Here is a 10,086-nt window from a genome sequence, read left to right as displayed (position 1 = left end):
GACCTTGTGCGCTAAAAGCTCGGAACTGCGGCGGACAAAGCGCCGGGTATCGGGTTTGGTCCGTTGCTGTTGTGAGGAGAACTCGATCCGTTCGGCCACCGGAGATTCTCAAGGACAGGTTGTTGTTGTCGTGGGAAACAGCAGCTGTTTCCAGGTGAAGGTTTTTCAAAGCGCTCTGCTCCCGCTGGGAGTCTGGAGCCACTTCAACCTCCTGTTCGCCCCGCAAACAAAGCTGTCAACCTGAAAGTTCACCACAGCATGCATGTCACATCCAGTCACCTTAGCATAAGCCACATTAAAGTGAGCAGTGTGGATATACTTGTTAAGAAAATTTCAATCAATGCTGTTGTATTGGCCCGGAAACAGAGTTTGTATTGGTCAATTGTCAAAGGTTAGGGAATCCACATATTTAGCAGTTCGTTTTTGTGGCATCACTTCACACATAGACCACTCAACAGAGGGTTGTGAGACCATTTTAGACAGCTATATAGTTCTAAACATACTGTTCTGATGTCTCTGCCAATTGTTGTGACAGTTACTGCAGCTTAATGAGCAAATGCAAGCACTGTAGCAACTATACATCTGTAAGCATTCTTTTTCAAACACTCTCAGAACAAACAGAACACGTTTTTCTATTCCTATTTTCTATGCAAGCATGCGCTAGACGGACACGTTTCGCCGTTCGCGCTTGCTTCTCGCGTCTTTTGCAGCATCTCGCGCATGACACGATGTTCTAAATGTGTTAAAATGTGCTTCTTTTTTTTATTCCACTGACCTGCGTCTCGCATTTTAACCGCAAAAACACATTTTGTGTGAATGGCCCCTTTGAAATTAAGGTTACAAAAAAGTGTTTTTTACTATGCAGCCATAGAAGAACCATTTTGGGATCAGTTCCGTTTTCAGTTCTTAAAATAACCACGTTTTTTTTCTAAGTGTGAAGAACATTTTAATAGTCTAAAGAACCTTTTCCCACTATATAGAACCTTTTGTGGAATGGAAAGGTTCCGTGAATGTTAAAGGTTCTTCATGGAACCATTTGCCAATGAGGAATCAATAATTTGCAATAAGAAGTACATTGTTTTCCTCAATATCTTCTTTGTGTGTATGTGTGGCCTTTGCAAAATGAGTAGCATGTTCTCTTATTTACCCTGTTTAAACCAGGTGGTTTCGCTAATCTTAACTGTTGTCTCAGGCTTAGGCTGCTTTAAAATGTCCTGCTCTGGTTCTGCCTGCAAAAGTATTCAGTTAAATCCAGATCCCTCTTTTTATGGCATCTTAGATTAATTCTGAGATGAGAGTCTGACTGGTATTCTGGGTTCTTTCTGGCAGATGCACTGCTAGTCAAGATTTATTAGTTGTTATTTATATCCCGATGTGCCAGTGCAAACAAGGGCAACACAAAGTACATTAATAAAGATTTCGAAATAAACATCAAAATGTGTCTATTTCACTGCGTACGAAGGAAATTACAAGGAAATGAAAGAACAACTCAACCTGGACGCAGACAAAACATCAATGCAATTTAGCAGTGCAGATCTTTGTTTTCACGTGCAGAATATTATCTAGGCATACAAATAGATCTGTTCCCACCTCACACGAGGCTCTCCCGTGTCAACATTGTGCAAAACATAATGAATTCTCCATGTCCATCATTCTAAGGATTATGGGATACGTCATTATCATAGAAGGTGATAAGCATGGCTTTGGGCAGGATAAACCCCGTAATGAGCTTTAAGCTTTACGCAATTAATTTTCTTTTCACGAGGGGAGGAAAATTCCACGCGTGGGGATCCGTGGTCAATAATTAAATATAACCTCTGTTAACTCTCAGACTATCATAGGTAGTGCTGGATATGTCGGAACGGAACGACAGAAACTAAAGGGACACAGAGACTCAGAGGTAAAGCTATTTGTTCCACAAATACATTGTCGGTCTGTGAGATGTTGTCCACTGGCATCTAAGGCCGCATTTACATTGCATGGTTTAAGTGACCCAATTCAGATTTTTTTTACTCCCATGTGGCACAGATCGGATATGATGACCCACGAACGTGTAGGCAGTAAAACAAGTAAACGAATTCCGATATTCTCTGATCAGTTTCAGGTGTCATTCATTCAAGGAAATAAATCTGATGTGAATCGGATAAGTGCATTTGCATCTGCCATGTGAGCCAACAGATCAGATGTTCCAACGCTATCTCACGACCAATTCGTACGAATTCGTACGAGTGATTAAAAGGTGTAGCCTGGTTAAAACCAGACCATTCTCAGTTGTAACTGAGTTATGGTCTGGCAAAGCGTCATAGACAAATCATTTCCAGAGGGGCGTCACCAACGGACGTCGCGGATAGACCTAAACCCAATCAGAGCGATGAAGGAGATGACGTATGCAGAGCGGCGGAGAAACATCTCCGAGTGTTGTTCTTTGCTCGGTTTTTAACTAAAAGGAAACGTTCAAATCGCTTAAAACAGACGCGATAGCTGATTCGAACGAGTGATGTTCGACGGCGGCATCCATCTTTGTAATGTAGGCTACAAAATCTGCTTCAAAATCCCAGCGCTGTCGTCATCGTGTAAAGCCCGCCCCAACGTTTCTGATTGGTGCCTCAATTTCGACGGATTGGAAACTTGAATGAGCTCTTTGCCAGACTAATTTTCAGAGCAAATCTAAATTTGCCGGAAGTTGTCTGGGTTTTCCCAGTCTATAAAAGGTGGCTAATTCGTTCTAATTCATACGACCTCACTCGTACGAATTTGTACGATTTGTCTAAACCCACGTGATGGGTAGGTTTAGGGGCGGGGTCAGGGGTAGGTCATTTGTTCGAATTCATACGAATTTGGTAACTCATAAAATATGTACGAATTAGCAAAAATGTTTGATGAATTTGTACAAGTGAGGTCGTATGAATTAGTACGAATTAGCCACCTCGTAAAATTCGTACGTATTGCCGTGAGATCGGGCTGGATATTCCCCTGTCAATGCGAGTCGTACGTCATTGAAAAAAACCACGATGGCGAATGACGTCAACTCAGGTGGACACCAACTGTGATCACATGACTTTCAATAGTGCAATGGAGGACCAAGGCTCAACCCAATGTTTTGCTGACCTTTAAAGATGGTGAGGAAAGCTTGTTATTTCATCTGTGTCTGTTGCAAATTTGATTTCCTTTTCAGCCTAATCTTTTCCAGGTCAGTACGTCTACCTTGGGTTGTTTCGCCAAGTGTAGTTTAAATGCAGATATTGTATATGGGTAATTTTTTTAAAGAAGATGTATATGGTTGTCAAAAAATCGGACATAGTCAACAAATCAGAATTGGTCATCAAGAGCTGCATTGTAAATGTGGCCTTAGAGCTGCAGAGAGAATATTCTGCCATGTTAGATTAGTTTGTTTCATCAATCTATCTCGCTCATCTTTAGAACTAGACCAGAAGAAAAAGTTATTGCTCAGAAGTTGCTTAAGTAAAGAAGCTCTTTATATATTTTGGTGAGTTTTTCATGTTTTTGAAAGAAGTCTCTTATGACTGAGAGACTCTTAGAGTGTGACTCTCTGTGACTCTCTTAGAGTCACTGTCTTCATGTTTTGTCATTTACGCCTGTGTTATGGAAATCATCATTATGAACAGCAGCTACGCTAATTATTTTCCCTTTGCTTTTCTGCTGTTATCTCGGGACGCGAGTCCCGAGAAAATGGCGTTCGTCAGCTCCAGTTTGTATCCAGCCTCTCACGGAGACTTCAGATGCTCCAATCACAAAGCCTATGAAGTGACGACTCAACACGGGCGATATGGACTCTCTATGGTGGACGGCACTGATCCTCAACAACTCGTCTTAAGACCGGCGTGCATACTTGGACTTCCAAAAAATACTCTAAATGTTCCGATCCAATCTGACTTGTAATGCTGCCCGAATCATGCACTGTTCCTTCGTTGGCCAGAGGAGAACTGGCCCCCCGACTGAGTCTGGTTTCTCCCAAGGTTTTTTTCTCCATTCTGTCACCTGATGGAGTTTTGGTTCCTTGCCACTGTTGCCTTGGCTTTTGGCTTGCTTAGTTGGGGACATTTAACATTTAATATTATTGATCTGCCTTACTTAAGGTGGACGTTGACGCAATTTCTTTTAGAAACAAACTTTGTTATATTGTTTTCATGTTATCACTGTGAAGCGCTTTGATACAATCTGTATTGTAAAAAGCGCTATATAAATAAAGGTGACTTGACTTGACTTGACTTATGCTCACCAAGGCTGCATTTATTTGATGAAAAATACAGTAAAAACACAAATTTTCTAAAATATTATTACTGGTGGTGGAAAATAACATTATTATTATTGTCAATGTTGAAAATAGTTGTGCTGCATTGTTATTGATGTTATTATTCTTTGATTCAGATTTCATTTATTTGAAATATATATTTTTTGTAACATTATGCATATTTTTGATATGTTATAAGTGATCTCAGTTGTGAATTATCTTTCTGTTGGGTGTCTGTGATGTTTTAATGCAATCCTAGACCTGTCCTTGTCATCGACAAGCCACTTGTCTGGCCTTGATTCCCCTCCCAACCCCAATGGAAATATTTTGAGCATGTGCTCATTAATGCTGGTTTAATTTCCTGAAGGTACCAGATTCCAAAACATGCATTAGTTTCACCAAATCTGCGAATGAGCTCTTTAGATTCTGCTAGATGAGTTTACCATGTTGGATAACCACAATGCATCAGTCAGGTGCTCTAAGAAATGACACGAAAGCTGGAAAGTACGACAGGTGTGATCCATCATAGGTAGTTCAGCGTGTACTGCACTGGCTCTCATTTTAGACCTTCATTGCTGTGACTTGGGTCTGATTTGCACAGATATTCCTTCCCGCTGTCCTTGATTCAGTTCTGTTCTTTCCCCTCAGGGTCTTTTTTTTTCTCCCTCCCTACATCTCTTTCTCTCTCACACACACACACACAAAAATAGTGAGCTTCCTCGCTGCGTTTTTAGCATCCCAACCTTTAGGGAACATTCTATGTAGGCAGCACCACAAAATTATTTTAACAAGTAATTAATAAGTATTTTTAATAAGTAATTGATTTTTTTCCTTTTCGAATTTAATAAAATAGATAAATAATTGACAACGTAATGCAGGATACATGCAATGCTACCTTAGAATTTGGCTAAAACTAGGCATCTAAGTCGAAGATATTATTCTATTTTATTCCCTAATTGTTTTTGTCTTTTTTTTTTTTTTGCATTAATTTAATTTATAGTTTGGAAGGAAACATAGCTTGAGATGCCTAAAAAAATGCCATATCCTTTCACAGTTCAGGTTTTGGAACTGAGAAATACTGTCTCTTTTCATTTCCTCGTGCTTTATCTGATGAGCTCTTCCTGATTAGAGACAGGTGGTCAATTCATATCGACCCGTATGGCTGCTGTTTCTTTCCTTATTTTTAGCGAAAATTATAAATCCTTGCATATTTAAATGAATTAGCTCATGCATATGCATGATCTCACTAAATGGTCTCCTCTGACACCGCTTACCACAGTTGCACCAATCACACCAACCCTATGTGGGTAAATTTGCATGAGGACATTGGAATATTAATCACTCTTGACAGCGATGGCAGCAATAAGGTGAAAGACTGAATGAGGCAAAGTGGTCTGTGACCTATATAGTTCACGAGACCAAAATATCTAGCCTCCTTTAAATACATGTATAATCCAGCTGGCCACATTTGCAGTTTGATTATATCTGTTATTTACCAAACCCACATAATCTGTATTTATAGCCAGCAGAAGGAGAGAGCAAAATTAGCATTGAACAAGGATGCTGCTGTCTCTCCTCTCTATCTGTTCCCGTGTTTACTGATGTCGACGCTCTATTTTTGTCGACAGCCGCCTGGAATACAACACACTACATCACTCACAGAGCGTACGCATGTCTGACAGATGACCAAGTTTACTGAGTGCCGTTAAGAGATGGATTCTGGGGCAGGAACCCAATTTATCTGCAGCTACCACTCTTCTCCCCAGGTGACAAAGAGATAGAGGATGAGAGAGAGAGAGAGAATCAGAGTGAGGGCGTGAGGGAGGGCTGGCTGTGCTAAAATTAGCAACATGCTACAGACTGGCAGGCTTGTATCAATCACATATGTCTACTTGACAGAAAGAAAACTGGGGGAAAGAAATAGAGAGAGAAGAGCTTCTTCTACTACTTTTATGTAGCATTTTAGCCCAATTCCTTTCTTATTCACGTCACTCCCACAATCTAGTTTATCCAGATACTAAATAGCACAGTGAATATTTAAATTAAGTTATTGTCATTTTTTTTTCAGCACAATCACCCCTCATTTGTATGTAAATTAGGCTCATTTTAGATTTTGCCTTACAAAACCCCGCGCTGTTTGCCTAGTGAAATTAACATTTTGACATTACGGTGGAAAGCAGACAGTAAACTGAATTTTATTTCAAAGTAATGTCTGTGTATTTTTAAGTGGTCAAGGCAGCTTTAATTCATCAAATGATGATCATTCAATGGAGAAAAGTGTTTTTATCTTCCCCTCCCTCTTCTCTGATGATGTGTTTGATCGAATTGAAACCCGAAACAAGAATGTTGTTGTTGTTGAATGAAGTGTCAAATATGACTGACATATAAATGTCCACATTAACCCGATCTCTTTATTTAGCATTCATGTAAACACTATGTTTGGATTCATCTATGATCTGGTATAGTTTGCTACGTTTACATGGACACGTTTTGTTTCAATTGAAACAAAATGTGTCCATGTAAACGTACAGTAAACTATTACCAGATCAGAGTAGTCTGTTGCATCCACCACAACCTATAGCTTAACTGGCCTTTGAGATGGGGAATTTTGGTCAGCAAATTGCATTCAGCACAGATTTTTGCATGTATTTGCACTGATTTGCATAATTCCTGAATAAGGAGCTAAAATAATACAGATAGTACAAATAAATGCTGATATCAGCAGGTGCAATTCATTATTAGTGAATTACATTTGTATTTAGTCATTTAGCAGATGTTTTATTTTTATTTTTTGGTTATCCAAAACTACTTACAACTGAGGAACATTGCAAGCAATTTGTCATAAGTGGCAACAATATTTGCAGTTCATAATGCCAAGTTTCAAGTATATGCTAGAGTCGCACAAGCTTTGACAAGTAAAGAAAGAGAGGATAAGAGTACTGCCCCCAAAGACTTATGCAACACTCGGAACAATCCAGCAATCTCTTTCCTGAATGTTTTGTCTGTTTTAAACAGGGTTACCAGACATCCCGATAAAATCAGGACAGTCCTGATTTAATGAGCCATGTCCTGCATACAGTCAGAACAAAGTTTGTCCCAGTTATTAGTCTTTGCTTATGTTTGATTGCTACAAATAAACATTTTAAACTGATCCAGTGATGGTTCACGTTTTGTTTAGGTGTAGGTACTTTATTGATCCCTCTGGGGAAATTGTTTTGCAATATCAGCCACATAGTTACAGGACAGTCTTCAGAAAAACACATTTAGAACTATAAAAATACACATATATACATATAAAGTTCACATTCAAACATATAGTACACATATAATACAGTAGATACAGGACATAAAAAAATAAGATTGGTGTGCACAATAATGGTGAGCAAAATAATGAGAAAAAAGAAGAATGTTACATTTTATTGACTGACATCTGAATTATGAATTAAGTAATTTCAACTATGTAAAGACTTACTCACTTTGGGAAATAAAGTTTGATTTATGGTTATATGTAATATCCTTTCTGTTAAACAAAACTATTGACTTATTTCACACCAGGCTGGATTCACACATTTTGTCACACACCAAGTTGGAGTATGCGAAACACGAATGATCATCTGGTTACCGAGTTTTATATGACCCAGTCTGGGGCAATTCTTCTTCATTTTGGCAAGGTGAAACGGGTCGAACTGGTTATTTGGACCTCTGCATAAAGGTCAGGGAACAAGAGACCTCATTGTGTGCTCACATTGATTTCACTGATACTGACTTCAACTCTCATTGCCGTCACTGTTTGATTTAATTTACTGGTGAAGAAAGAAGCGGGATACAGTAATGTAAGATTGAGCGACATGATAACGGGCTAAATGATAAATCTGCAATGCCAGTTGTGAAGATAATGATCCAGCTTGGCATAATTCGAACAGACGGATGGATGGACAGAATGCCAGATAGATAGATAAATCGATAGATTGATTGATGGACGGACGGACGGACGGACGGATGGGTGGATGGACAGAATGCCAGATAGATGGTTGGATGGATGGATGGATGGATGGACGGACGGACAGATGGACGGACGGGTGGATGGATAGAATGCCGGATGGATGGATGGATGGATGGATGGATGGATGGATGGGTGGGTGGATGGACGGATGGATGGATGGATGGATGGACGGACGGGTGGATGGATAGAATACCAGAATGCCAGATGGATGGACAGAATGCCAGATGGATAGATGGATGGATGGACGGGATGGATGGATGGATGGACGGGATGATTGGATGGACGGACGGATGGATAGAATGCCAGAATGCCGGATGGATGGACGGACGGACAGATGGACGGACGGGTGGATGGATAGAATGCCGGATGGATGGATGGATGGATGGGTGGATGGACGGACGGATGGATGGACGGGTGGATGGATAGAATACCAGAATGCCAGATGGATGGACAGAATGCCAGATGGATAGATGGATGGATGGACGGGATGGATGGATGGATGGACGGGATGATTGGATGGACGGACGGATGGATAGAATGCCAGAATGCCGGATGGACGGACGGACGGACTGAATGACTGATAGATGGGTGGATGGATGGATAGAATGCCAGAATGCCAGATGGATGGACAGAATGCCAGATGGATGGATGGATGGATGGACGGGATGGATGGATGGGCGGATGGACGGACGGGTGGATGGATAGAATGCCGGATGGACGGACGGACGGACGGACGGACTGACTGACTGATAGATGGGTGGATGGATGGAAAGAATGCCAGAATGATAGACAGATAGATGATAATGGATGAATGGATGGATAAAATGATTGATGAATCAATGGATAAAATGATGGATCAATGGATAAAATGATGGATGGATGGATAAGGGTCTCAGTCGTGAGCAGCTTTAGAGCTGTTCGAGTGTTTTAAATAGTCTTGTTTTCTCCTGCACTAGTGAACAAAGGTTGTCCACAGAAGATGGACGTGCTGCAGGTGTGTGGTCTCATCTTGAGTCCATTAACTGAGGATTAGGGCACTTTATTCCATTTCAGCCCCGTAATCATTCCAATGTCACTCTGTGGCTTCCTGCACGTTAAGCTTTCAAGCGTTCGCCTCTCCTGACAGGAAAGAGAGGAGGAACGTCAGCCTCTTTAGTCTGATTTTGTCTGTCTGTTGTTGAGCGTGATGAATGAACAGACCTAAGCCAGCCGGCCCTTCTCGCCCCGGGGGTCTTCGTTTGATCTCTGACCAGGAGGGCTGGCGAGGGAGCTGGGGCATGTCAGGACCTCTGGGCCAAACTGACAGCAGAGCATCCTGGGACCCCTAAGCCCGACTTATCCCCCGGTCAGAGGCGTGTAGTGTATGGAGGGATTGAGCCTCTTAAAGTCAGTTTAAGTTGTTTTATTCTTTGTTTGAAGGAGGAAATGGAACTGATTTGGGGCTGGTTGAGCAACAGGCTTTCAAAGGCTGTCAGGGTCCCCCGGTGCCCTCGCTGGAAGATAATTAGAATTAAACACAAATTAGGCAGCGATCTGAAATTATCCAAGTTAAAACAGAAAGGCAAATCTGTTTATTCCCTGGATGACTGAAAGTATTTTCAGGCTCGCCCTGAGACATAAAGCTCAACTCGTCTCCAGCGAGAGCCCATCTCTGCACAAACCTGCCTGGCTGCCGCACATATGTTTGCAATGAATTCAGGCAGGGCTTATGGAATATTATTTCAGGTATGTGCAGTGATCCATAACAATTTGGCAGGTTTCCATGGTTACCAAGGGGTCCAAAACCCGTGTGATAAACAGACTGGGATACAGTAATCAGAAAGAGAATCAA

This window comes from Rhinichthys klamathensis, unplaced genomic scaffold, assembly GCF_029890125.1.
Source record: "Rhinichthys klamathensis goyatoka isolate OS25496 unplaced genomic scaffold, OSU_Roscu_1.1 h1tg000068l_1, whole genome shotgun sequence".
NCBI classification, from domain to species: Eukaryota; Metazoa; Chordata; class Actinopteri; order Cypriniformes; family Leuciscidae; genus Rhinichthys; species Rhinichthys klamathensis.
Note: the sequence above shows the minus strand (reverse complement) of the source record.